This window comes from Pteropus medius, unplaced genomic scaffold (genome assembly GCF_902729225.1).
Source record: "Pteropus medius unplaced genomic scaffold, Ma_sr-lr_union100, whole genome shotgun sequence".
In the NCBI taxonomy this organism is placed as follows: Eukaryota; Metazoa; Chordata; class Mammalia; order Chiroptera; family Pteropodidae; genus Pteropus; species Pteropus medius.
This window is the reverse complement of record NW_024351733.1, coordinates 403,364-409,363: the sequence shown is the minus strand read 5'-3', so window position 1 is coordinate 409,363 and position 6,000 is coordinate 403,364. Positions and strand designations below refer to the sequence as shown.

The following is a 6,000-nucleotide window of genomic DNA, read 5'->3' as shown; positions in this document are numbered from 1 at the left end:
TTTTACCAATTTACTTTCCCCCAACCATTCAGTTATATCTTAAATAAAATTAGATTAGATCACATAAAAAATATTGAAAAAAAAAATGCTGCCAAGCGCCATGGAGAAGTACTCTACTTTTCTATGCAACATAATTTTTGAGCTCAATGAGAACTGGGTGAAGTGTACATTATTGAACATCAGAATATAAATGATACCAGAAATATGTCCCTTGCTAATATTCAAAGATATGTATTTTCTGGTATTGCCCTGGGGATTAAAAAACCTAATCGCACGCTGGCTTGCCGTCTCAGCAGCCACGGTGCCTGCCACGTCCCATGCGTGGCGGGCTCTGGAGCCTGGAGCCAGGGACCTATGTGCCTTCTCCACTGCTGTGCCTCCGGCCACTCTTGCCCAGAGATCAAACCCGCATAAAATAGAAAGAACATCTAACTCTAAAAGACCTCTGAGAAGAAGGGCACTACCTCCTAGGCCAGAGAAAACGGCTTTTGACGTGTTTACCCTGTTGCAGCACCATTTAATCCCTCTGAAGTACTTATTCCTGTTCAAATGGGTTATCTAGTAAAGAAGGGGGTGTCTATGGCAAAGGAGGGAAATCTAGTACTTTTAAAGTAGAGATTTATGCACCGAGTGGTCAGGTGCACTAGACAGTGACGAGAAATGCGACAAGCATTTTCCAATTGAAATTGACACAGCTGATTATGTTCCATCGGGGACCATCTATTTGATACCCCAAAACACGAGTATTAACCTTACGGGTTAAACTTTCCAGTTTGAATTTAGATGATCATGCAAAAAATAAACTTATTAAACTTGTAGGAGAGGGATACTGCAAGATTATGGATGTGCTTACCATCAAGACAGACAGATGGATGCCCTTTTAAAGAGACTGAATTATGATTATATAATGTATCTGCTAACAGTTTTATACTATGAGTCTTGGAAAACCGAAGGAGAAAAATAAGACTGAAGCAGACATGTAAGAGTACATATGGAAAAATAGCTCATCAGAAAAAAATATCCTGAAAATACTTCTCCAAATTAAAGCCACAGAGAAAAATCTGGAAGCAAATAAAGAAGAGCTCCTTGATACTAAAGAAGTTGAAGATTACTAAAAGTCTGATGTTAGTCTTAAGAATGAGGAAGACAATGAAAATATCCTTTCTCACTACAAAGAATCAATGAAGAGACTATTAAATCTGACATGAATTATGTAAAAAATCTGCTTGCTTTATTAATTTTATGATCTATATGTAATTGTTATCTAATTTGATATAAAGTTGAAAATATTTTTTAAAAAACCTTAATCACAATCTCGTGCCAGTACAATTTAAAAACTAACCACTTACTCTGTCATTTTCAAATTCTTCCTGACAGGGGTGAATAAGGAAGACAATAAGAATATGTTATGGATATCATAAATTACACAATATTTACCAATTAGTGAATGTCATAAAAATAAAGGACTAAAAGAATTACCCTTATCAAGGGTAATTCTAAATATATGTGGAAACATGTTCAGTCTATAGCATTAGAGAAGCAGAGTTCAACCTCACTTCTTTCAACCCGAAAATAGATTTTTAGCCAGAGAAAATAAAGGATTAGATTGTTTAATACAATGAAAATAGTTGTATTTCTATTAACTTATGGAGCCAGTCCCCATATACACATGGTAGTTGAATAGTTTGTTATGATGACACAATACCTACATCGAAGGCAGCAGTGACAGGTTTCATTTCTCAATGAAATGAAACTTGGAGAAAGAGGCCTAGTTCTCATAATTAACAAATTTGATACTGAAAGTCAGAGTGAATATCATTGCAGGTATCTGATAGGATGGAGTAAGGATGGGAAGGTAGCAGAGCAACTGCTCAAACACCAGAGGAAAATTTTTAGTAGAATTACTTACTGGTCCCTAAATTCATAATTTAGATTTTGTCCCTTGTGGGCTCTAGTTTGTAAATTAAATATTTGTTTAAAAAGAACCATTCTGAGTCCTTAATCTCCAATCTTTTGTCATGTGAGTAGATGACAGTTACATGTGATTCTAACTATACTAATTATACCTTATTTACCAGACTTTCTTTCTTGCATCAATGAGGAAGTAACTAACATCTAAAAATTACTCAGATAAGAATGGAAACAATCTAAGTGTCCACTGATGAATGAATGGATAAAGAAAATGTGACATATATATAATATATACATATAATTATATATAATTACATATATATAATATTATTCATCAATAAAAAAAGAAGAGACTCCTGACATTGGATAAATCTTAGGGGCATTAAGTAAAATAATATTTTCTCAGAAAACAGAGAAAGACAAATACTGTATGATATCACTTATATGTGGAATCTAAAAACACCAAACTCATAGAAACAGAGAGTACAGTTGTGGTTGTCAGGGGCTGGAGGGTGGGGGAAATGAGGAGATGGTTAGAGGGTACAAACTTCCCATTAGAATATGAGTAGGTTCTGAGGACCTAATGTACAGTGCGGTGGCTATAGTTAACAATACTGTATTATATACTTGATAGTTGCTAAGAGAGTAGATCTTAAATGCCTTCACCACATACCAAAAACAAACTGTAATTATGTGAAGTGATAAATATATTAACTAACCTTATTGTGATAATCATTTTGCAATAAATAATGTGTATTAAATCATCACATTGTACATCTTAAACTTACACAGTTATAAATCAATTATATTTCAATAAAGCTAGAAAAATGTAATAAAAAATAAAAATCACTCAAATCTACTAACTATATGTTTCATATGTAATCTTCATTTCCTTTTTTAAAAAAAGCAAATTCAGCATTATTAACTATCAAAATTTTAACAATACAATACAAAATATCCATGCTGGTATTTAGTGAATCTGTATTCAATAGATTAAAATAACTCTATAAAATCTACTACTTATTACACCATTTTTATTGAGTCTCCAGGAAAAAAAAATTCTAATGGAAACACAGACAAAATATGAGGTTCCTTTCCTTGTTGTTAGAGAGACAAGACAGATACTCATAAAATTCAATAGCAATTCAGGACAATAATATAAGAAATGTCTAAAGGCTATATAAATGTAGCCTTCTATAAGCTACTTCTTGAAGTTTAGTTCCTCCGTCTCAGACTAATCTTTGGGATTTATTGATTCCAAAAGCTATTCAGATGTTAGAAATATACTACCTACTAACACTTCTATCAGAAAAAAAATATATAAGATTTCAGTGACTAGCTAGAAAAGAAAAAAATGATAGCATTAAAGAGAAGAGAGAAAGTATATTAGCCTCCCAAACTTACAACAACAGAATCTAAAGTTTAAAAATTAAGTTGAGTTTTTATATAACAAATTGACTACTTTCTCGAGGTCAAGATTAAAAAAAAAATTGCTACCATGTATTGATTGAAACCAATGGACTCAATGTACTATTAGTGTCATTTTAAATTCATCACTGAATTTAATACTTATAATGTCTGGTATTATTAATCTTGTTGTTCTGATGAGTAAATCACTATACCCACAAACTCACACAACTTGTAATGGGTAGGGTCAGCTTTTCACCTGAGAACTATTTGACACAGAACTGCCCAAGTCTTCCAAACACCTCCTAAGAAAGCAATAAAAAATGCATATTGCATTCATTGTGTACCTACATATCTTAAATGAAGTAGCAGTACACTGAGACTATAGATCATGAATTGTCAATTCCCAAGGCTGCTATTATATCATAAAGCTATTATTTATAATTTTTTGCCAACTACCAGAATATTCACTATTATAACTAAAATCAATATAAAAGGACGACTTCAATTTATGGATACATGAGGTCATACAATGTAGGTGTGTGGTTGCATTTTAAATTTGGGTATTGGCTATTACCTTTTCAGTATAATAATTTATAAAATGACATAAAGCTGTTTAAAAGATTTTAGTTATAGGCTATTTTCAAGAGACAAGTGTTTTGGAAATATGTCTCATTTAACTGTTCTTTAGCATAATGTATCCCCTATGGCTCATTTTCCTAGTTAATGATCAACATCAGCAATATGTCTTTTTAATGTGAATATGAAATTTGTGTTCTGCAAGATGGTGATTGTAGAAGATAGTAACAAGTTTTTCATTTATTTATGTTTGCCTTTTTAAACTAAAGCCATTTTACCAAAAGTTACAAATGTTATTATTTAAAATAAGAACCTTAATTTTTTACTCTTAAATATGAAAAGGAAAAATTACTAAAGTTCATAAAATTTCATTATCTAATGAACTGTAGTTCAATAATGCACTATAATGCAGCAAAGATTTACATTTAAAAGGAGCTTATGAACACAATCATATGAGTTAAATTAAATAAGTAATAGTTGCAAATCCAAAATTGACTACATTGAAAATATTTCTAATGTTTCTGAAACTATTTTGTCCCTCCTGTTGGGAGGAAAAAAAAAAGGCACACACTGCTATAAATGGATGCCTTTTTTTTTACCGTAATTTGTCCACAAAACAGGCAATATCTAATACAGCAGACTTGGTTACAAAAATACAGGCAATCAACATGTATATTGACTGATTGGTTCTAGTTTTACAAAGCTATTTCTATGGCCCATTATTGATCTGATTATAATAAATGTTATGCAAGAAATAATCTTACACAGTGCTTTTTTTAGACCCTGTCAACAGTTATGCTCTATATAGACAGATCTTGATTGCATGCTGTTTTCCTAATACTGATAAGGAGGAAAGCTGAAATAAACTCAGTTGAGCCTTTCAGTACTCCTTTAATTCCCTTCATTTATGTCATTATAATCATCCAGAAAAAAGACAACCAAACGTCCAAACTGTCACCAAAGCAAAGATGAAAAAAATTAGTTTTGAAATCTTAGAGGAGGAAATGAAATGGGGTACAAAGGAATAAATGATATTCCCTTACTCTTGTATTCAGAAAGTACTTCTTAATGTATTTATTTTACAAAGATATTAGAAATTTCTAGAAATATACCACATTAAATTTAACAAAATTTCATTGTAAACAATATATTTCCAATGCTGTATATGCCAAAGTAGAACTGTTTCATTTCTTACAACTGCCCTGTGCCTTACTTAATATGTTCCTTAACTGATAAGTAGTTTTAGCAAAATAAATCTGGAAAATTCTCTGTATAAAATGACTTCTTAGAGTTTCCCAATACCTATGAATTTCTTAAATGCCATTTACGATAATGGATTCAAGAAATAAGTTTAATATTTGTCAAATGCAGGGTTTCCTAAACTCATTTCACCTCAGAACTGATTTTTTTTTTAAGTAATACCTATTAAATTTTCACAGATCAAGTGGAACACACTTGGGAAAAAATTCAGATATGAGGATTTATCTGTATTTACAATTTAGTTTAAGCAAGTAATATAAATTAATATTTTGAAATTTCATATCATTTATATACTATGAATAAAACACTAAAATACTATTTCCGGAATTTAAATATTCTGTATATGAATTAAATAATGCACTATATCAAGCAAAAGGGAAGTAAAATCTAGGAAATATTACAGAATGTTGAATAAAAAGGTGATTAAATATCTAAGAGATAATTTTAAAATGTAGTGATTAAGTTCAACACAAAACTAACAGAAGTCCTAAAATAAGAAAATATAAGAAATAAAGAAATCATCAAAGAGACATCAGTAAAATAATATCCCTGAGTTTAAGAAATATCCAAGTTTTCAGAATGAAATAGATCCATAGAGTATAGAGTTCAAGGGATGAAAAAATGATTTATACCAAAATATATGCTAATTAACTTTTAAAAGTTCAAGGATGAGGCTTTTTAAAAAGATTTCAGAGCAGAAAAACATGGTGCCTGCTAAGGAATAAGAATCAGATGTGCATCCAACCCTTTACCAGAAATGCTGTATACTAAGTATCAATAGAATAATGCCTGATAAAACTATTGTGTACCAATAATTTTTACCTAGATGATCAATTCTGTGAA

The 6,000-nt window shown here is 30.9% G+C and overlaps 1 pseudogene; it reads left to right on the top strand.

The window, feature by feature from the left end:
- Positions 1-229: 229 nt before the first annotated feature.
- Positions 230-1,264, top strand: LOC120589018 (28S ribosomal protein S35, mitochondrial-like; annotated as a pseudogene).
- The last annotated feature ends 4,736 nt before the right edge of the window (positions 1,265-6,000 follow it).